The sequence below is a fragment of the Hypanus sabinus genome, chromosome 16, assembly GCF_030144855.1.
Source record: "Hypanus sabinus isolate sHypSab1 chromosome 16, sHypSab1.hap1, whole genome shotgun sequence".
NCBI classification, from domain to species: domain Eukaryota; kingdom Metazoa; phylum Chordata; class Chondrichthyes; order Myliobatiformes; family Dasyatidae; genus Hypanus; species Hypanus sabinus.
This window is the reverse complement of record NC_082721.1, coordinates 61340661-61364475: the sequence shown is the minus strand read 5'-3', so window position 1 is coordinate 61364475 and position 23815 is coordinate 61340661. Positions and strand designations below refer to the sequence as shown.

The window sequence follows — 23815 nt, the reverse complement described above, 5'->3', positions numbered from 1 at the left end:
ATTGAATGAGTGCTGGTGCCAGATGGAGTGGTTTGATTATCTGATGCACAGCAGAGTTTACAGAGAATGGCATGTAAAACAAAAATAAACATCCAGTGAGCAGCAGTTCTGTGGGCGACAGGGAGAGGAAGGGGGAGATTGACTAAACTGGTTCAAGCTATCAGGAATGTTAGCTGAAACAGCCACACGCTACAGAAGAGAATCTCTGCACAGCATGTCAAACCTGGAAGCCCCAGAAGACCACAAACACATGCTCAATGACCACTCTATTAGGTACAGGAGTTTCCTAATAAAGTTGCAACTAAGTGTAGCTTTATCCTACCCAAAAACACTCGTCCCAGTTTCCTGAGCCTAGCCCAAACAGAGCTCCGGTCAATTAGAAGCGAAGAGGATCAATTCAGAGGACAATATTTATTCCAAAAAAGGCAGAAATATCTGTGAATGCAGAAAGACTGAAACAATAACAGAAAAGTCGAAGCTCTTTCTACCACAGGTACAATTATGGGTTGGTGTTTTGAGTCACTGGTCATACTGAGGAGAGTTCACTTTTATGAACCACTAACCCTGGTTATTTCTCTCTCTACAGATGCTGCCTGACATGCTGATTATTTCCAGGGTCTTTGACGATAGCTATTCCACAGCAGCAGGCACTGAGTTAGCCCCTCGGGAGATGTCAGCTGGAGGACTCAGTTTTAAGGTAATTCACTACAGTAGCAGATCAGAATTTGTCTTTTAAAACTAATTTTGCCGTAATCTGGCAGTGACAATCTGGGAAGTGGGGAGAGAAAGGGGAAAGTTTAAAGGAGATTGAGAAGGTAAGATTTTTTACATGGAGGGTGCTATGTGCCTGGAGCCAGGAGAGATGATGAAAGCTGATAAAACAGCAACAGTTAAAAGGCAAGCAAGTGATACAGGGATTTAGATTATGTGCAAGTAGATGGAATTAATTTAAATGGTCGGCACAGATGTGGGCCAAATGGCCTGCTCCTGTGCTCTATTATTTACTGGAGTCTCCAGAAACCACAAATGCCAAAATCTGGAGGAACAATCTGCTGGAGGAATTCAGTGGGTTGAGCAGCATTTGTAGGTAGGAAAGCAAAGGTCGATGTTTCAGGACTGGTAGGGAGTTTTGATCTGAAATGTCAACAGTACATTTGCTCCCTTCAGCTTGGTGAGCAGCCAGCTGAGCTCCCCCAGCAGATTGCTGCGCTGTCTTCAGATTCCGATTCAGACGCATTTATCACATGTGCATTGCAACATACAGTGAAATGTGTTGTTTGTATTCACAACCTAAGTTTGTGCTGGGGAGCCGCCCACAAGTATTAACACACATTCTGGTGTCAATGTAGCATGCCTACAATACTTGTCAGAACAACATGGAACACAGCAAGCAATAAAACAGCAACAGCAAAACGATCCTTGTCTCTCTGTCCTTGCACATACAGTCCTCCAACCACAGGACAGGCTATCTTCAACCTCCAGCCTCCAACTAATTGGACTCGGTCTTGCAGACACTGGACCTTCGAACCCAGTAGTTGCCTGTTCACAACAGCTCAGTAGTGAATTGCAACAGATCCTCGGAATCTGTATCAGCCAAACACAATCTTGCTGAGTAAATATTTATCCATCATGGAGGCCTTTGTGCTGGGAGGCTAGATCTAATGAGCTTGCCCCAGACTGCCCCCTATTACTTATTCCTGATTGTTATCAACTGCATGACCATCGACATACAGATTTAGGCCATTTGCCCCATTGAGTTTCCATCATGGCTGATACATTATCCCTCTCAATACCATCCTCGTGTCTTCTGTGTACCATTTGACACCCTTACTAATCAACCTCTGATTCAAATATACACAATAATTGGCCCCCACAGCCACCTGTGGCAATGAATTCCACAGATTCACCACCCTCTGGCTAAAGAAATTATTTCTCAACTCTGTTCTAAAAGGACGTCTTGCTATTCTGTGGCTGTGCCCTCTGGTCCTAGACTCCCCCACTACAGGAAACAACCTCTTCCAAGTCCACTCTGTCTAGGCCTTTCAATATTTGGTAGGTTTTAATGAGCTCCCCCCTCATTCTTTGAAACTCCAGTAAATACTGGCCCAGAGCCATCATTAACCCTTTCATTCCTGGGTTTATTCTCATAAACCTCCTCTGGAGCCCCTCCCATGCCAGGCACATCCTTTCTTAGACATGGGGGTCAAAGCTGTTGACAATACTCCATTTTTAGACTTACAAATAGTTTGCTATTTTAGAGTGATATACCTTTGAAGCTCCCTAGCAGTCAATAAGCAAGAAAAACAAATTCTGTGCACAAAGCTAGGCGGCTGATCTTAGCCGTGATGCCATTGGCACCTTCAATAGTTACATGCTAACCCCTGACCCTGGTGACTAAAATTGATTTAGTAATTAGTTATGGCATTATAAAAGCTATGTTTTTTTAAACAGTAATTATCATGGTGAGGTTCTGTCAGCTTCTGTGTTCAAGGTCTTTTCCTTGTTGCTTTTCGGAAGGATTGAGCTTTGTGGTACGTGCTTTCAGGCATTTGTATCTTCTGCCAGATGGGAGAATGGTGGGTGGGGGAAATCTTTGACTATATTGGCTACATCTGCATTCAGCAAGAAATGTATACAAAGGCCATGGAGGGAGGCTGATTGTCATGAAGTGATTGTTAACTGCTGTGAACGAAGCTGGACATGTGGGTTGCAGATATTGCCCCCCTGTACCTAACTCAAGCCCTTCTCAGTCAATAGAGATGGCATAGCAGCGCAATGCTTAGCATAATGCTATTACAGTACCAGTGAGCTGGGTTCAGTTCTCACCACTACAGTGCTTTTTAATAGTATTCAGCCCTCAACACTTTGTTCACATAAATGAGTATAACAGCCAGGAATTATGATCAAATTAACTGAGAGTTCTTATTTCTGAGTCACATGCTCCATTTTTCACAGTTAGAGCCAAAACAAAAAAAGGGAAAATTGTAAAGCATGACAAAACTAAAAATGCAAAAGCTGAAATGTCAGCAGTTCAAAAGTATTTCTCACCCTTTGCGTGGGACTTAGTTGAAACAACCTCTCACAACTATTAGAGCCAGTAGTCTTTTTGGATAAGTCTCTATTAGCTTTGCATAATGTGATGCAGCAAGATTTGCCCATTCCTCCTTGCAAAATTGCTCAAGCTGTGCCAGGTTAGTGAGGGAGAGGTGGTGGATAGCAGTCTTGAGGTCTTGCCAGAGATGTTTGATCAGATTAAATTGAGGGCTCCGACTGGGCCACTCAAGGACATCCATTTTCTTCATCTGAAGCCACCCCATGTTTGCTTTGGGTCACGGTCCTGCTGAAAATTGCTCTGGGAACTTCCTCCCTAGTGTAAGCTTTCTGGTAGAGGCTAGCAGGTTTTTATCCAGGATCCCTCTGTATTTATCAACCTTCACCTTCCCATCAATCCTGACCAGGTTTCCAGTCCCTGCTGCTGAAAAGCATCCCCACAGCATGATGCTACTTCCACCATACTTTACAGTAGGGATGGTGGAACCTGGCTAATGTGCACTATTAGATTTACTTAGTGCTGAGGCCAGGAAGTTCCACTTAAGCCCTATCCGACCACACAACCTTCTTTTCACATCTTTACAAAATCTTTATGGGCAAGGATATGTTTTTTTTTAGCCAGGGCTTCTTCCTTGCCACTCTTCTATAAATACTCTTTTTGTATTAGAGGCCTTAGGTTGTGGGATCATGAATTTCAGCTCCAGTTGCAGCAAATGACTTCTGCAGCTCACTCAGAGTGACTGTTGGTATCACATTAGCCTTTCTTCAGCAACTTGGTGGGGGGAGGTAGCCTGACCTAGGCAGTGTGGCTATGATTTCATATTTTTTTCCTTTTATCATGATGGATTGTACTGAGCTCCAATGTGTGTTCAGTACCTTGGAGATGGTCTTGTACCCTTCCCCAGATTTGTGCTGCTTTATTTCCCTGACTTGGTTCGGTATGTTGAAAATCTACAGTGCTGTTGGACCTTACGGAGAGAGGAGGAATTTATAGGTAATATACCGTATTGCACCTCAGGAAAGTTAGCAATGTTACAAAGGGCATGAATACTTTTTCAGCAAACAATTTTGACTTTAAATTTTTAGTAAATTGCTGACAGGTTTTGGAATTTTTATTTTGATTTGACATGATGCACAAAGTTTTGTAGATTTATTGTCTCTGACTTGTACAACATGAAATATGTTGTTTTGCAGCAGCTGAACAGTGCAAAGACATTAGAATTACTAAAAATTATAAAAATAAAGAGTGTTTTTAAAATAAGGTAATGTTCATGGATCGCAAGTGTTGGTAAGCTTCCGGCACCACTGTGGCATGCCCACAACTTGCTAACCCTCACTCTTTTAATGTGGGAGGAAAGTGAGGTGCCTGGGGGAGGTTTCTGAAGAATAAATTCCCCCTGCCTTGCCGGCCACAGTATCTCTCGATGTATATATCTCAAGTTCCTACTCTCCCTGTTGGTGTTGACTGCCTACTGTACAGATAGAAGAGAGGAGAGTAGTTTGAGTGGGATTATTTGGGGTCTGCAAGACTCCCTTGGGAAGCGGCCATAGGAATGACTGAGTTGATATAAAAGAGTTTCATTATGGGGAATGTGTTCACAAACTGCATTTGAGCTCTGTATTTGCACCGTTATTATTCCTGAAGACACCAGAAATCTGCATCTCAGGGAGTGATGCCTATCTTTCATCAGCCTTCTTTGGGCTATTGGTTTGCAGAAGTGACTATTTTCTAAAGGGACACTTTTTGAGTCTGGGTTTGGGCAACACTCAAGTCCAGGGTTCAGAACTCACCATCTGCTGCCTGGTCTGACTTTTGCATCGAAGGTCACCAGGGATGGATAACAACGACTGATCTTGACCTAGAGCTTTTAGCGCAGTCCCAGGACATTAATCTACAGAGGCACAAGAGAATGCAGAAGTTATTCCACCAGGGTCAAAATCAGGTTTATTATCACTTCATATGTTGTGAAATTGGTTATTTTGTGGCAAGAGTACAGTGCAAGATATAAAATATATTATAAATTACAATAAGAAGTATATATTCTGATATTAAAAAGTAGTGAAAAAAAGAGCAAAAATAGTGGGGTGGTGTTCATGGGTTCAGAAATCTGGTGGCAGAGGGGAAGAAGCTGTCCCTAAAATGTCGAGTGCGTGTGCCTTCAGGCTCCTGTACCTCCTGTCTAATGGTAGTAATTAGAAGACAGCATGTCCTGAGGGTGGCGAAGGTCCTTAATGATGGATGCCACTGCCTTGAGAGTAGTATAAATCCTGACGGCATGAACTTCAACCAGGTAAAAGCTCTCTCTCTATTCCCTTTCTCTCTCCTCCCAAGCTGCCCAACTCTTTCTACACTGCCACAATCACCCTGTTATATTCCCTTCCTCTTCTCACTCTATTTGTCCCCACATTCATCACACTCAGACACCTCACCCCCCACTGCTCCTATCTGCCCTCCCTTGGTTACATGTTCCACCTTCCTGTCCTATCAGATTCCATCTTCTGTAACCCTCTCAGCCTCATTCACTCTTCCCACTTCTCCCTGCTCATCCGGATCATCCTGTCACCTGCCAGTTCTTGCTCCAGCCCTTCCCTCCACCTTTCTAGGTCAGCTATCTCCCTTCTGTTTTTCAGCCGAGATGAACAATCTCAATCTGAAACATCAACTGTCCATTTCCCTCCACAGATGCTGCCTGACCAGCTGAGTTCCTCCAGCATTTTGTTCTTTAATCAAACTATAACTGACACTAAGTCTGAAATAAACATTACGACACCTTAATCACGGATGTGATGATTGATAAGGTCAGAGTGTTTTGGGAATAGAACAATTTTCCTTTGGAACTTTGATAGATAAGACACAGGCAGGATGAAAGGATACAGAGGGCAGAACGAGCGGCAAGATTTAAGGATGCTGCTGGGTTAAAGAGGGCAGGTCCATGGTGGGAGTTGAGCACAAGGATGAGCATTTTAAAACTATTGTAGAAGAAGGTGGAGTCACTGGAGTTGTTTCCAGAATTCTGGCTGAACTGACATCCATGAAGGACAGAAGGGAGGTCAGATCAGAAGCATGTCTGAATGGTCCAGTCCTGTCTCTTTATCCTCTACTCCAGTCAACAGCAACCAGCAGTAGGCGCCAGCTGGGATCAGACTGTGTAGCACAGAGCACAGGCCCGTCCTTCTTCTGGCAGTTCATTTTCACAATACTCTACAGACCTTGGAGTTTCTGATCCTGGGCTTTTAAAACCCTCAAATTCGCACCCCTCCCTGGTTTCCCACACTCTGTTCTCTATGATTAAGACTTTTTGGCTCCTCACCATTTCCTTCCCTCGCACTGTGGCTTTCAGTTGGCTGAGCTTTCAGCATCGTGCCCAAAGGTGAAATGTCTGGAGTTCCCAAAGGTCTGTCAGTTACTGTGTCACTATCTCCCTGCGTGTGTCTGTCTCTATTTGTCTGACACTATATTTGCCTGTATTTGACTGTGCCTGCTTCTTTGTCCGTCTGTCTCTCTCTGTGTCTTTCTCTGTATGTAGTCTCCCTGTGTGTCTTGCTCTGTATATGTCTGTCTCCCTGTGTCTTTCTCTGTGCATTTCTCTCTCTGTGTGTCTTTCCCTTTAAGTGTCTACCTCTGTGTCTTTCCCTGTAAATGTCTACCTCTCTGTGTGTTTCTCTCTACATGTCTGTCTCCTTGTCTGTTTTCTCTCTATGTACATGTTTGACTCCCTGCATTTAAGTTTCTATACTCAGTTGACGTGCCTTACCTGCTATTACAACCAGTTCCCACACAGCCCTGCGTCAGTCTGCAGGCACCAGCTGTATCTGTATTGGGGTCATGGTGGTTCATTTCTGGCCTTCTCTGTCATGGTCTGAGAAAAAGGAAGTTAATGTCTGGACCAAATGTATTCAAAGAATGCTTTGATAGCAGTATTTCCACAACTGGGGAAAACACACAGATATCAAACCAGATTGAGGCCATGGGTCAGTGGGTGGTTGGTGATGAGGTTTGCCCATTTCTCTATGATTGAGAAAGATAAATTGTAGTCTGATCCAGCTCTGAACCTCCATGCTATTGGAATGAGTAACATGAATGCACTGAAAAGGGCATTTGAAAACAAACATTCACGGACAATTGTCGCTAATAATTTTCCTCTGCAAAGGAAAAAAAAAAGCAGTGGTTTAAAAATAAACATTATGGTTTAAAATTATTTTTGAAGCATTTCCTTTTCTTCTCCTTTGAAGATCAGAAATGGCCTCTCCCTCTCAAATCACCAGCTCAGAGTGGAGTTTATTGTGCTGATTTCCCAGGTCATTGGGTTCAAACTAAAATCACTCAGGAAAAAACTAGACCTCCCAGTTCATTCTGATGTACTGCATTGTTTTGTTGATTCAGTGATAAGTACTGGGGTACTGAACATTCCAGAATCTGCTTTGCAGCTGAGACCTCAAAAGGGCGGCTTGATAGTGTAGTGGTTAGTGTAACACTGTCACAGTGCCAGTGATCGGGGTTCAGTTCTCACCACTGTCTGTAAGGACTTTGTTCTCCCTATGACCGCGTGGGTTTCCTCCCACATTCCAGGACATGCGAGTTAGTAGGTTCATTGATTATATGGATATAACTGAGTGGTGCAAGTTCATTGGCCCAGGAAGACCTGTTACGTGCTGTATCTCTAAATAAAATAAAATTTAAATTAAATTATGATTAATAATGATTAATTACGTCAGCTAATTTCTTTCAGATGAGCAATCTTGGGGATCAGTAATCCTAGTCATATACAATGAAAACAGGCCCTTCGGCCCAAGCCATCCATGCTGACCAAGATTCCCATCTAAGTTATTTGGCCCATTTCCCTCTAAGCCTTTCTAATCGATGTGCTAGTCCAAGTGTTTTTTAAACATTGTTAGCATACCTATCTCAACCACATCTTCTTAAATGGAGACACCAAATGTTTGAGGAGAATTAATTTCTCCCTCACAGGCATTAACCAAATGTCTTTGTCTCAGTACATGTTTCAGTCTCGAGCAGCACGTGCCAGTCCCGTTCCTTTCATGTTCCGAGTCCCCACTTGCTCCAGGACTATTTGAAAAAGTTCCCCCTCAGGTTCCTATCAACTTTTTTTCCTTCTCACTTAAAGCCCCTGGCAGCTGTGCCTTCACCTAGCCAGGTCTCAGCTTCCATAATACCCTCCCCAAACCTCATCATCTCTTCTTCCTTAATTTTGGCATTCCTTGAACTTTGTTTGGCCAAGCTATGAACCACCACACCCCATTATAACTACATTTGACATGGAGTCAAATTCATTTTGGTAACTTAACCTCCCCCAGTCAGTTTGGACCTTTGACTCTGATGACAGAGTTGTACAAATGCAAATTGTTGTTGGACAGAGAATGGACAGTGATACAGAACACCGTAAACTGAGTGAGGTTAATCAGCTGAAAAGATACAGAGATCTCCAACAGGGTGAAGTTCAGAAGGGACTTCTGTTTCTCCTTGGAGAAATGATTTGAATCCTTTTTGCCTATGGGTGAAATAATGTTTATGGGTTGAGCTTCAGATTAGTAAACTGCCTCACGGCCTTTTCAGAGAGGGGTTTTATCTCAAAAATATCTCTATTGAGATGGTATTGAAGGTAGGATGTGATGATGTGTCCAGTATTTGACTTGGATTAATGTTCACATTCCACACCAGCCAAGCCATTGGTCTCTCACACTCACAACCATTTGCCTAGGGAGTCCGCTGGGCTGAGTTTATGATGTGTCTGAGGAGAGAAAGGGAGTGAGAGAAAAAACACCCAATAAATAAAGAATCTACCCCATAACCAGATTCTTCCCATGGACTTCCAGCTTCACGGTCAGCATCGACACAGTACTTTGATGTACCGCTTGTGCTTTAAGTAGTCACATGACACATATCCTGTTCAGATCTGTATCCTTGGAAGCTGATGAAACTCAGGAAGATATGGAATTCATAAAATATCTTCAAAGAGATGAGGGTGATGGATATCAAACGGGAAAGGCTAAGCTAAAGCCAAAGATCTGATTGGTCATGTCCTCCTGGAATGGGGGATCATGTGTCCCCCAATGCCTTCCTGGCTGCATTCGTTCTAACACTAAGGTTAACAGTATCAGAATCAGAATTAAGTTAATTTGTTTTTTTTTTGTAATTTATTTTTTATTGAAGTTCATCAAACAAACATTTCCATAAGATGTATTTCAGACATTGTACATATATATCATATAATCATATATATCACAAAATCACAAAGTATTTATCTGGGGTATACACTTATAATGTTAATTTGTCATGTATGTCTTGAAATTTGTTTTGCAGCAGTAGTACAGTACAAGACAAAAAATATACTATAAATATCTATATATAAATTAGATAGTACTAAAAGAGTACAACAAGGGTGAGTTTGTGTTCATGGGTTCATTTTCCATTCAGAAATCTGATGGTGTAGGGAAGAAGCGGTTCCTAAAATGTTGTGTGTTTGTCTCAGGCTCCTGTAACTTCTTTCTGATGGTGGTAATGGGAAGCAAGCAATACCTCGTTGTTGAGGTACCTTAATGATAGGTCCCACCTTTTGAAGCATCGCCTTTTGGAGAGGCCAGAACCCATGATGCAGCTGGCTGAAGTCTGGAACCGCTGCAGCTTTTCCTGATGCTGAGCAGTGGCTCCTCCACATCAGACAGTGATGCAACCGGTCAGGTAATCCAAGCATTACCCCTTCATGTTTATACCCTGGTGAAACCTAGTTTCATCTTCCTCATTAAATGCTATATTTCTGGAGACCTCGCTCGACGGACTGGGTGATTGCTATCAATGCTCTGACACCAGATCATTGGGAGAAGCAATCAACTTTAATTTAGCCAATGCTAATCTGCCATGTAGGTTCTAGGCAGGGCAAACTGGTGCCTACTGATCCTGGTGTGTGATTGTGGTGATCAGAAACTCTGTGTCCCGTCCATAAGCACAGTGGAGCACTGCATAGAGCCAGTTATTTACTCTCACTGACCCAGTGTACAGTTATTGTTCTACCATTGTGCTCTGAGTGGCATGTCAGCACCGGTTGTAAATTTATGGTTGAATTTCTGCTGTTGTCTGTAGAGAGTTTGTATGTTCTCCATCATCACGCATTCTAAAACTGTAAGGATTAGGGACATGCTATGTTGGTGACTCTTGCGGGCTACATCTTTGCACTGTGTTAGTTATTGACACTAATGAAGCATTTCTCCCTGTCTCAGTGCTTCAATGTACATGTGACAAATAAAGCTCATCTTTCATCTTTACTGAGTGAGAAAGGGAAAGGCAGAGAGGCAAGAACATGAGAGGGAAAGGGAGTGGGAAAGTGGAGGAGAGAGAGGGGGCAGAAATGAAAGAGTGAAGGAGAGGGGAGGGAGAGAGAAGGGGAGAGTCAAGAAGGGCAAAGGGAGAGGGAAAGAAATAGAGTGAGAAATGGAGGGGGATTGAAGGGCAGAGTAAAAGTCAGGGAGAGGGGAAAAGAGGAAGAGGAGAGGATAGGAGAGATGGGGAGGGAGAATATCGCTCTGTTCTCTGTTTTGGACAGTGTTTATAGATCAGTTTGTAATGAGTTATTCTTCTGACGGTCTGCGAGTTGTGTGTCGTTGGTGCACAATGAATTGTGCACCACATTGTTTGGGGAAAGAGAAGGAACTCCATCATTTTATTAGGAGTTTGGACTGGTGGGAAGAGGAATGTCCAGTCCCTCACACCGACCATGTTATTGGCCTGTCATGTTCATTAAACAGCTTCCTGTGCAGAAACACGCATCAGGAGGCCACTGGATGGATCAGGGAGAGACACAAGCCCCCATGAGGATCTACTCCCATGGAATAATGAGATTCACCCCACAGCCAGCATCTACATAATGAAACTTACTCAAGCAGAAACAGAAAATTTAAGATGGTGGGAAGAGGGGATTGCTTAATGGTCCTGTTAAAGTGCGGTTCTTGTATGGTCTGATTTCCCCACCAAATACCGTACAGCTGAGGAATGTTATTATGAGCAGGGAGCAGCAGCTAAAAGCTAACTATAGATCTTTTGTAACACTGCAGGCATTTTGTGAAAACCATATGAAAAGGCGGTGGTAAAAGATTAACTGATGTGTATAGCAAGCTCTCCTGTATCACTGTCACCCAAGAGTGGACCATTTCTCCAAGATAAGATTCAAAGGAGAATAATCCAACACTGGTCCTCTTGATAATTGCATTGATATTTTCATTAACATAGACTCAATGACATCGGGAATTAAACAGCCTTTTGGGAAAAAGGAGGAAATGTATTTGGCAATATGACAAAAAGTCTTGCATTTAGCCATCATTCTTCTGGGTTTCCCAGAGCACCCACCGGACAATGGAAAACATTTTAAGTGATTTTAATATTATAATGTGGGAAGGACGCCAGCCAATTTGCGCACAGGAATTTCCCACAAGCAACAAAGTGATAACGACCTGATAATCTGTGTTAGTGATTTTGGTTGAGAGGTAAAAATGCCCAGGCCACCTAGAGAACATTATTATAAAGAGCAATTTATTTCAGAGCAACACACTCAAAATGCTGGAGGAACAGGATACCAATGTGGAGACTAGGACCAGGGGGCACAGTCTTCAAATAAAAGGACAACCCTTTATAATACAGAGGAGGAGGAATTTTTTTTAGACAGAGGGTGGTGAATCTGTGGAGTGCTCTGCCGTAGACTGCGGCGGTGTCCAAATCGGTAGGTGTACTTAAGACGGAAGTTGATAGTTTCCTGACCAGTCAGCGGAACAAAGGAAATGGCGAGAAGGCAGGTGTATGAGGTTGAGTGGGAGCCATGATGGAATGGTAGAGCAGACTCGATGGGCTGAATGGCCTAATTCTACTTCTAGGTCTTATGGTCAAAAAGATCAAAAAATGTCCCAGTAACTACAAAAAAGTCCACAGTCTCCCAGATGTTAGCACTAAAGAGAGTACATTTCCGAAGCTGTGATGAGATAAGCTTGTTTGTAATGTTGCATTTTATACCCTGCTGACACAGTTCCCTTTCCTTAGGCTCTGCCTCTCCCAAGATCGGATGTGAGTCAAACCAGAGCCCCTTCTTGCAAACGAGTGGCTATCAGGAAAACCAGTGTACAAGAACCTTCACTCTACCTTCCCAAACCAGGATGATCCCTGTCAAAATCAGCAGGAAATTTGCTTTGGTCACAAGATGGCAAACAGATACTGAAATGATTGGAGAAGGGATGGAGAAACTCAACCAGGTTAACGCACATACATATCACCATATGCTACCTTGGAAAACAAACAAATAGCAATTATGAAAGCCTATACATAAACGAAGACTGACAGGTAACCACTGTTGAAAAGGAGACTAATTGTGCAAACAAAAAATAATATTGAGAATATGAGTTGTAAAGAGTTCTTGTAAGTAGTTTGTAGGTTGTAGAACCAGTTCAGAGTTGAGGTGAGTAAAGTTATCCATGCCAGTTCAGGAGTCTGACGGTTGCTGGCATGGGGCCTAAGGCCTTCCTGAGTTAGTAGGGAGTAGAGAGCATGGCCAGGACAGTGGGGTCCCTGATGATGGATGCTGCTTTCTTGTGCCAGTGCTCCACGTAGATGTGCTCAATGCTGGGGAGGACTTTGCCTGTGATGGACTGGGGTGCATCCACCACTTTCGGTAGAGTTTTTAAGGTCCTCCAACATTTGTCTGTGTGGCAATTTACAGTTATTGTTGCTACCATTGTGTGTTTAAGCTGTGGAGGACCCCAGGTTAGAATGTGGTCCACATGGGCTGCGAACCTAAATCAATGCCTGTTTCACTTCTTTATACAGTGCTCAGCATCAACGCCAAAGGGGACGTGGAGAAAGGTGCAAGGGGGTTTATTATGGTTCTCCCCGAGCAGCTGATCCCAGGGACACTCACAGAGATGGACATCAAGTGCTGCTGGAAGGTCAGCAACTCGGTGAAAGACTCCCTTTGGTGTGCCAGCACACTGAGGTGCCTGTAGAGAAATGCACATGCCGCACTGCAGGAGTATGTACTGAAGGAAACAGTAAAGTTTGGTGCCGTCACCGCACTGGCTTGATGGGGAGGGACCACAGTATAGGGTTCATCTGGTTCTCATCAAGGAAGAACTGGGTTGGACAAGGTAGTCCTCAATTATTCATTATACCACACTATTTAGCTCTTTTGCTCTCGTTCTGCACTACTTATTTAATTTTTATATACTGTGTGTACCTGGCCGTGAGGAAACGATATGATTTGGCGATATGAATCAATATGAGTCAGGGGCACCTTTCCTCATTCCCTGTCAGGCCCACCGTTGAACTTGAACCCATGCGAGGTCATCAGTCGCCTAAACGCAGTGACACCCTTGCGCCAGGGATCACTGGTTGGCCTCGCGCGGCCGGCGGGAAGTGCCGTTGCTACTGGCCTGGAGCGCAGACAGATGGGCGCCACCTTTTAGCACACCGAATGTTCGTGGGGAACCTGGTAGTAAAATATTCACAGACGACCTAATCCAGGCTCAGGGCTTCGTAAGTAGCAGAGCAGCTACCTCGCTGCGATCTACTGAAAGTCATCCCTCGAGACAAACTTCTGTCGGCCGATAGATCCTGCCTACCTACGGGGGGAGATGGGCACACACCCTATCACACTCCTCCTCGCTGTCCGGACTGCGACCGTCGCGGCCCCAGCACAGGGACCTACAGCCCTTACCTTGTCCTCTCACCCCACCCACGACCAGCCGCACCTGGCCAATGCATCTGGTGCAGGCAGGAGGCTGGAGTTCAGGCCCAGAGGCTGTCTAATTAGACAATGAAGCCCTCAAAACTGCTTCTGTACCTTGAGTCCAAGCCCCCTGCACTTAAAGACAAACCTGTTGAGTTTTTTGAGCGAAAAAAATCGTGAGCAAGCGGGACAAATGTAAGTGCTGATATCCACGAAAACTAAATTGCGGAATAGGCTGGACATAAGGAGCCTCCTTCGAGTATCACTGTATTCTGGTCGTGTTTAACACCACCCCCCCACCCCCACCCCCGTCGGCCAGTCGGCAAGAATATTGTCAATATTAAATCGGTCTGCGGTGCAAAAAAGTTTGGTGATCTCTGCCTTATTCCATCTCTAGTTTTGATGATGTTGTGTACTTGAGGCTTAATGAAACCTGAAGTTTGCCAACATTTCTGTAATTTTTCAGTTGCTGTGTCATTAAAAGTTGCTGCCTCTGTTGTAAAGGGGAATGACATCAGAGGCTTTGCCTGCTGCTGACTGCAAGGTCAGCTGGACTGAGCACTCCTGATCACTGCAGAGGGAAGTAAATGGGTCTTAAATCTTCCCTATAGTTTAGAGGAATTGAAACATTCACTCATCATCCACCCCCTCGCCTGGCTGAATGCATAACTCGACCAGGGGTTCATTAACACAAGAGATGCCAGAAATCCAGAGCAACACACACAAAATGCTAGAACTCAGTATGTCAAGCAGCATCTATGGAGAGGGAATAATCAATGACCCTTTGTCAGGACTCAGGTCTTAGCCTGAAACATTGTTTATTTTGCTCCATGATCTGCTGAGAATCCCCCCAGTGATTTGCATATGTTAGGAGGGGATCATTGTTATTAAGCCATAGAGTCATACTCAAAGAAATTTCAGCCCCATTCGTCTATGGCTAATACAAGGGAGCATAATTTTAAGGTGATTGAAGGAACGTATAGGGGAGAGGTGGGTTATTTATACAGAGAGTGTTGGGTGTATGGAACATCCTGCCAAGGGTGGTGGTAGGGGCAGATACATTAGAGCATTTAAGTAGGCACATGAATGAAAGGAACATGGTAGGCTATGAGGGAGGGAAGGGATTGATCTTGGTTAGGTCAGCACAACACCGTGGGCCCAAGAGCCTGTATTGTGCTGTACCGTACTGGGGGGGTGGCACGTGGTATAGTGGTTAATATAATACTATCACAGCACCAACTATAAAATTGTGGTTTGATTCCCACCTCTGGCTGTAAAGAGTCTGCATGTTCTCCTCATGACCGCACGAGTCTCCTCCCGTTACTCCGGTTTCCTTCCGCATTCCAAAGTCGTACGGTTATGCTTGGTATATTGGCTCCAGAAGCATGCTGACACTTGTTGGTTGCTCCCAACACAATCCTCGCTGATTAGATTTGGCATCGTATGTTTCAATGATAGAAATTGAATAAAGTTTATCTTAAAGATAAAGTTTATCTTTATCTTACTGTTCTGTGTTCTCAGACGCCATTCTTAATTGGTCAGATTTGCTTTCACAGTTATGATAAATCCAACCTCACAGTGCTAGAAACCTGGGTTCAATCCCGAACCCTGGTGCTGTCTGTGTGGAGTTTGCATGCTCACCCTGTGGGCTTTGTTCTGGTGTCACAGCTTCCTCCCATATATCAAAGATGTGCGGATTAGAAAGCTAATTGGACACTGTAGATCGTTCCTCAGTGCAGAATTTGACTGGAATGTGGGATTAGTATTGAGTTGGTGTAGATGGGTGATTGAGGATTGGCAGGAGTTACAGGAGCCTTAAGTACCACCCTCTTCACCAATTCAGGAAGTTATTATCCTCAAACTATCAGGCTCCTGAACCAGCATGGATAACTTCACTCACCTCAACACTGAACTGATTCCACAACCTACACACTCACTTTCAAGATCTCTACATCTCATGTTCTCAGTATTATTATCTGTTACTTGCACAATTTGTCTTCTTTTCCACATTGGTAGTTTGTCAGTCTTTGTTTATCTGTAGTTCTTCCATAAGTACTAATGTATTTGTTTATTTTCTTGTAAATGCCTGCAAGAAAATGAATCTCATGTTAGTATATGGCAACATATATGTACTTTGATAATAAATTTTACTTTGACTTTAGACTTCAACATGAAAATGAACTCTGGACTTGGGATAACTTTCTCCATTGGTTAGGCTCCTGGCTGAATTCATAACTTTTATTTGCAGGGATTATGAATACATCTGTGTCTAAAATATAATGCAATTATATTGATGCTTGTGCAAAATATGCATTCTTCCAAAATCCCAGAATCTTTATTTGGCTTTCAGTGTATTTCCTGGCCCCGTCTTCAATGGGAATCTTACAGGATGTTTTGACTCAATGCCTGTGTTCCTCCTTCCAAGTCCACTTCAGCTCCAGAGGAAACTGGGAAAGGCTCGTGGAAGAGAGTCAAACGCCCTCAAAATATTTCCACAAGGCGCCTCAAAAGGGAGCAGATCATTATAAAGGCTGCAAAATACAGGAGAGATGGGTTTTTTGAAAGGGATCTTTAGGTGTAAATATATAGTCAATCCATACTGAATCCCTTGCTGCTGTTTGCACTTGCCAAAAATGATTAAATTCAGATTTACAAACCCTTTTGTTACTATGTAACTCTCATATAACTTACATAGCAGAGAAGCTGTGGACCATGGTACTAACAGATGTTTTGAAATTTAAAGGAACATCTGGATTTTCAGGGGGTGAAGACTTCAATTCACTAGTATACACAGAGTGACCTTTCTCTATTAATTACATCTCAGAACAAGGCCTTTTGGCCCATCTTGTCTATGTCCATGTTTAACCCACCATCAAGACCTTGTGATGTCATTGATGTTAGGACTTTATTAATTCAGTCAAGGATATAAATGCTAATGGTCAGTACTCAATGTTGGGAGACCCAACTGCAGAACAATTGATGGTCATGGTAATGTAATGGTTGGTGTAACACTATTACAGTGCAGGCAACCCAGGGTCAATTCTTATCATGTCTGTAAGGAGTTTGTACATATTCTCCATGACTGCATGCATCTCCTTTGGGTGCTCCTGTTTCCATTACAAAGATTTACAGGTCACGTGGGTGTAATTGGATGACACACACTTCTTGGGCTGAAAGGTGCTGTATCTCTAAAGAAATGAACTTCATTGGTGTGAGTCTGAAGTCATAGGGGTGTCAGACTGGGCAAGTTATCCCTCACTGGAAGGCATTGACAGAAGCACAGATAGAGTAGTCACCTGGCAACTTTCACCCAGGGTTGAAATATCAAATACTAGATAGGGGACGTGCATTTAAGTAAGAGGGAAAAATTTCAAAGAAGTTTTTACGCTGAGAGTGGTGGGTGTCTGGGATGTGTGGATGGATTCAGATACAATAGAGGCTCTTGGGCACATGAGTGTTCAGAGAATGGAGAGATATGGACCATGTGCAGGCAGAAGGGATTGGTGCAATTAGGCATCATCAGCTTAATTAGCCCAGCTCAATATTGTGGGGCAAAGGCTGTTTCCTGTGCTGAACTTTTCTGCATTCTTTCCTCAAAGTTGGGGAGTAACAAGTCAGTGAAATGAGCCTTCGCATCAACACGGTCTGGAGAAAGGAAAGAAAAGTGCAGATCAAGAACCCATCGACAGAATGCCATCAATCTTGACCTGAATCATTAACTCTTGTTTCTGTCTCCACAGATGCTGCCTGAACTGTGGAGTGTTTCCAGCATTCACAGACAAAGTGCTGGAGGAACCCAGTGGGTCAGGCAGCATCTATGGAGGGAAATAAACAGTTGAGCCCTCAGCAGAACTAGATAGGCAGGGGGCAGAAACTGGAATGAAAAGGGACGGGAAAGGGAAGAGAACAAATTGGAAGATATGTGAGCCCAGATGAGGGGGAAGCAGGGCTTCAACTCCCGTCTCCCCCCCCACACCTTCTTATTCTGGCTTCTTCCCCTGTCCTTTCCAGTCCTGATGAACATTCTCAGCCTAAAATATCCCCTCCATTGATGCTCTCTGCCCTACCGAGTTCTCCCCGCAATTTTGCATGTGTTGCTCAAGATTTCCAGCATCTGCAGAATCTCTTGTGTCTCTGAGTGTTCCCAATATTTTCTGTTTTTATTTCTGATCTCCAGCATCTTCACTCGTTTCATTTTCCTTCGCTCATGGAAGGACCTACAGTCACTGTAACCTTCAGATATGCATTACCTCATATTTGCCAGTACTCTGTATCCCATTTGCTTCTCAAGAGACAGATAGATACTTTATTGATCCCAAAGAATATTACAGTGTCACAATAGCATTACAAGTACACAGATAAACAAATGAAACCAATTCTCTCTTCATCTCTCTAGCTCAGACACACAAAAAAAACCCACTCCCCTGATTGGACGGCTCACATTCCAAAGTACCCGTTATCTCTAACCATAACACAAATACTGCTTCTACAGAGTGACCATTGCATTAGCAGTGAAATCTTTACCAGGAGGTTACACAAATATTAGAAGAGAAGTAAGAACGAATAAAAAATAAGTTAACCTCGAATAGTCTGACAGAAGGAGGTCATCACTTCCCTGGCTATAGGTTGACGCATTATAGAGCTTAATGGCTGAGGGTAAGAGTGACCTCATATTGCGCAATTTGGAGCAGTGCAGTTTGTCTTAGACCATTACTAAAAGAGCTCCTCTGTTCAGCCAAGGTGGCATCAAGATTAATCCTAAAAATATTCAAAGACTGTGTTGTAAAAATGCAAGTTTATGTTTAACAGGTATCACAAACCAACAAAAATGTAGAATTACAACTATTTGAGTTAAGTGAGATTATTTATGTTTAAAAATAGGGAATCAGTCTTGAACTGCCTGACTGAGGGACAATCCCCAGGAGCAAAACAGAGCTTGGAAACAGGCCCTTCTGCCCAATTGGTCTTTGCCGACCATGATGCCATTTGCCTGCGCTTGGCCCATATCTCTCCTTACCTGTCCAATTGTCTTCCGATGGTTGTTCTTGCACACTTCCTCTGGGAGCTCATTCCATATATGCACGATCTTTTGGATGAAGAATTTGACCTTGGGTCCCTTTTAAATCTCTCCCCACTCATTTTAAAACTATGCCTTGTAGAATTTAGCTTCCTTCCCATGGGGAAAAAAACCTTGTGCATTCACCCTATCTACGCATGTCATGATTTTCTACACCTCAAAGGAATACTCACATCAAGCTCACAATTTTGTCAAAAGGGAACTTTATGATTGAACTTTGTGGTTCATACTTGAAAGGATCAGCAAACCCAGATATCAGAGACCATCATACTTTCTCCAGCCACTCTCCGTCTCCGTGTTACGCTCGGTAGCCATTTTATTAGGTACCCCGTACTTGTAATTATTAGTAACTCCTGTACCTAATAAATTGGCTACTGTTCATGGTCTTCTGCTGCTGTAGCCCATCCACTTCAAGGTTTGACATGTTGTGCATTCAGAGATGCTGTCCTGCACACCACTGTTGTAATGCATGGTTATTTGAGTTACTGTTGCCTTCCTATCAGCTTGAACCAGTCTGGCCATTCTCCTCTGACCTCTCTCACAAGCAGAGCATTTTTACCCATAGAACCGCTGCTCATTGGATTTTGTTTTTCACAGTATTCTTTGTAAACTCTAGCGACTGCTTTGCATTCAAATCCCAGGAGATCAACAGTTTCTGAAATACTCAAGCCACCCTGTCTGGCACCAACAATCATTTCATTATCAAAGTCACTTAAATCCTTTTTCTTCCTCATTCTGATGTTTTGGTCTGAACAGCAACTGAACCCGTTGACCACGTCTGCATGCTTTTATGCATTGTGTTGCTGCCACATGATTGGCTGATCATTTATTTGTATTAATGAACAGATGTACAGGTGTATCTAATAAATTGGCTGCTGAGTGGATTTTTTAAACACTTGTCTATTTCCATTTTAAAATCTATCCTACATTCAATTTCCTCCACTGGCCAGCTTGTTTTTCACTCCAATCCTCTCTATTCAATGTACTCTGTCAGTTTATCTGTAAGTACTTTGCTAATTATCTTAAATTTCCCACTAATTATTGGAGTGCTGATTAGAGGAAGTAATCATTTCCTTGATGTCGCAGGGTAACTATCGGAACACCCAGGTTGGACCTGACCGTATCCCTCAGTCTCCCAGTGGAAAGAGTCTCCTCGGCCTCTGAACTGATGTTCAGACACACTGAACCTGGAACAGGAGGCGGTAAAGAGAGGACACACACAGTGAATGGGTGTTGCTGGGATTTGCCTTCCAGATCACAAAACTTTTCATCTCGTATAATTAGAGTCATATTTGTGGCAGAAACAAGTGCATTCAGCCCACTGAGACTGTGTAATCTTGATGCAAAAATAATTGACTCCCCTCTCAATCACAGACCATAATATATAGGAGCAGAATTAGGCTGTTCGGCCCATCTAGTCTGCTTCATCATTCCATCATAGCTGATTTATTATCCCTCTCAACCCCATTCTCCTAACTTCTCCCTGTAACCTTTGATGCCATTACTAATCAAAAACCTATCAACCTTAGTTTAAAATATACCTGATGAGTTAGCCTTCTGTGGCAATAAATTCCACAGGGTTACCAACCTTTGGCTAAATTCCTCCTCATCTCTGGTTCTGAAGGGATGCCCTTGATTTCTGAGGCTGTGCCCTCTGGTACCAGATCCACTGCATCCACTCTAACTAGGCCTTTCCATATTCAATGAGATACCCTCATGCTTCAAAACTCCAACATGTATGGGCTCAGAGCCATGGAAAACTACTCAGCATTAACCCTTTCCTTCCCAGAAGCATTCTCTTAACCCTCCTCTAGACCCACTCCATTGCAGGAGGTACTTAATAGAGTGGCCAGTAAGTTTATTTTCTACATGTTCGTGATCTTCTGCTGCTGTAGGTTATCAGTAGTTACTGAGATACTCAAACCACCCTGTCTGGCACCAACAATCATTCCATTATCAAATTCACTTAGATCCTTTTTCTTCCCCATTCTGATGTTTTGGTCTGAACAACAACTGAACCTCTTGACCGTGTCTGCATGCTTTTACCATTGTGTAATCAACGTCACAGATCACATTTCTCCCCCATTCTGATGCTTTATTAATTGATTTGCTAGCACATGATTAGCTTATTAGGTATTTGCATTTGTACAGGTGTAGCTAATAATGTGGCCACCAAGTGTATGTCATGGAATTGATTGTTTCGTGACAACAGTACAGTGCAATACATAAAATATACTAATGATTACACTAAGGAATATGTTGTGTAAAAAGAAAGCAGAATAGTGAAGTGGTGTTCATGGATTCATGGACTGTTCAGAAATCTAATGGTGGAGGAGAAGAAGCTGTTCCCAAAGCATTGACTGTGTGTCTTCAGGCTCCTGTGCCTTCCCTCTGACGGAAGCAATGAGAAGAGGGCAGGAACAGGAAAGTGGGAAGAAGTGGTTGTGGGATAAAGGACTCTTGTTCTGTGTCATATCGTGTGCTGTTCCAAATTCTAGCCTCAGTAGTCCGTTCTGAGTCATCCTCCTGTTTCTCCAAACTGCCCACCCATGGATGATTGTTGATCATTTGTCAGACATTCCCCCTCCCCTGTTCCAATACTTCTCCCCGTATCTAAAACTACTTTAAAAATGATTGACTTGTCCGTTAGATTTCCCTTCCTGAAAGCGTTCCTCAGAATCCTACAACTACAAAACATTCTGGAGTGTTAATAACTCTGCCGTGTACAAGACCAATCAAAGCAACGTATAAAATAAATGATACACGCAAAACCCTGGAGGAGCTCGGTGGGTCAAGCAGCATCGATGGAGTGGAATAATGAGTCCCGATGAAGGGTCTCAGCATGCAATGTTGACTGTTTATTCTCTTCCATAGACGCTGCTGGACCTGCTGAGCTCCTCCAGCATTTTGTGTGCATCACACTGGGTTTCCAGCATCTGCAGAATGCCTTGTGTATAAAATTTAAAGATTAGCTTTATTTGTCACATACATCAAAACATACAGTCACTTGTGGTATTTGCGCCCATGACCAACACAGTCCGAGGGCATGCTGGGGGCAGCCCACAAAGTGTTGTCATTCTTCCAGCCCCAACATAGCATACCCACAATTTACTGACCTTTACATCTTTGGAACGTGAGAGCATTCAGAGGAAGCCCATGCAGTCTCAGGGAGAATTTACCAACAGCAGCGGCAACTGAACCCTGATTGTACTGCTGGTGCTGTAAAGCGTTACACAGTTGTGCTGTCCCAAAGTAGGTGTGCAGAGGTAATCATCAAACTACGAACCTGGCAGACATGCTGTTGATTATAGGAGGCTGCAAGTGAGTTATACTTGGTATTTAGTTCATGTTTGTCACATGGTCTGAGATACAGTGAAAACCCTTGTTTGTGTGTCATCCAAATAGATCATTCCACAATATGTCATTGGGGTACAGAAGGAAAAATAATAAATGCACAATTATGTTACAGTAACAGAGAATTTTCAGGGCAATCAGATAAATTAATTGCAAAGGATATGTGAGGTAGACTGGCAGATCTAGAGTTCATGAGTCTTCCTGCAGCTACCATTGGGAAGGAGGTACAGGAGCCTTACATCCTATACCATGAGGTTCAGGAACATTTATTACCCTTCAACCATCAGGCTCCTAAACTTTATTCACCTCAACTCTGAACTGATTCCACAACTCATGAAGTCACTTTTAAAGCTCTACAACTCAGATTCTTAATATCTATTTATTTATTTATTTATTTATTTATTTTTGTAGTTTGTCTTTTGTTCATTGGTTGGTTGTCAGTCTTTGTGTGTCGTTTTTCATTAATTCGATTGCATTTGTTTATTTTACTGTGAATCCCTGCAAGAAAATGTATCTCCAGGTAGTATATGGTGACAATAATAAATTTACTTAGAACTTCGAGCTTTATCGTACAAGAGAACCATTCAGGAGTGTTAATTTGTCTGTGCATGGCTTTTGTCCAACCAGAAGTGAAAACTCAAGTGTGCAGAGTTTAGTATATAGGATGGGCCCTCACTGATTAATGATGTCGCTGTTTTTCCAGTGAATATGTGCAGTGGTTTCTACCCAAAAGGCACCAGCCATTTCCAGGAAACAGCCTCTTCTTTCGGACTAACCTCAGCAATGGAGCTTTGTAACCAAGCGGCGATCGAGCCGCAGATAACAGAGAACGGAAGCCCCTTCAATGAGCAGCAGAGAATTCGGAGAATACGGGTAGTGCCGGTTTCTCGAAAGTTGCCTGACGATACAGAGATCACAAGTTGTCAGGTGCTGCTAGACTGAGGTTTCTGAGATAAGTCTGATTTTACTCATCTTCCTTTCGATCCACAGACATTTCAACCTAATATTTTCAGTGTTAGGTTTAAATATTCTTGGTGGTCCTACTCATCTGCTCATAGGGTGTTAGGGGTGGCACAGTGGATTAGCTGCTGCTCGCAGCTCCGGTGATCCCGTTCAATCCTGACATCTGCTGCTGTCCTTGCAGAGTTTTCCTAATCTCTATTTTTCCACCAGATGCTCCAGCCTTCTCCCACGTGCCAGACAAGCACCTTGGTAGACTAATCGGCCACGGTAAGTCCCACCCCCCACACCCTTCCCCCATGGAAATCAGAAGGGAGTTGAGGAGAACGGGGACAGAAAATAAAACTCCTTCTGAACAGATGTTCCTTTCGAACAGAGATAAGAAATCTCTTATGTCAGAGGGTGGTAAACCTGTGGAATTCATTGCTGCAGAGGGCTGTGGAGGTCAAGTCATTGGGAGGCTGATAGGTTCTAGATTTGTAAAGGGAGGGGTTAAGGGTTACAGGGAGAAGGCAGGAGAATAGAATTAAAAAGAAATCAGCCATGATCGAATGATGGAGCAGACTCAGTGGGCCAGATGGCCTATTCCTGCTCCTATATCTTCTGGTCTCATGATCTAAAATGGGCATTGATTTTGGATTAATGTAAGTAA

At 43.2% G+C, this 23815-nt stretch overlaps 1 long non-coding RNA gene across 3 annotated transcripts in view; it reads left to right on the top strand.

Moving 5' to 3' along the window:
• Positions 1-23367, top strand: part of LOC132406357 (uncharacterized) — a 73877-nt gene extending 50510 nt beyond the window's left edge. For 2 of the 3 annotated variants that reach the window (XR_009516143.1, XR_009516144.1), the window contains 2 exons: positions 587-697; positions 12095-22783. This is a non-coding gene — a long non-coding RNA (uncharacterized LOC132406357). Of the gene's footprint in view, positions 1-586; positions 698-12094; positions 22784-22906 lie in introns of those variants that run through there. The other variant, XR_009516145.1, reaches the window with a different exon arrangement.
• Positions 23368-23815: the final 448 nt, after the last annotated feature.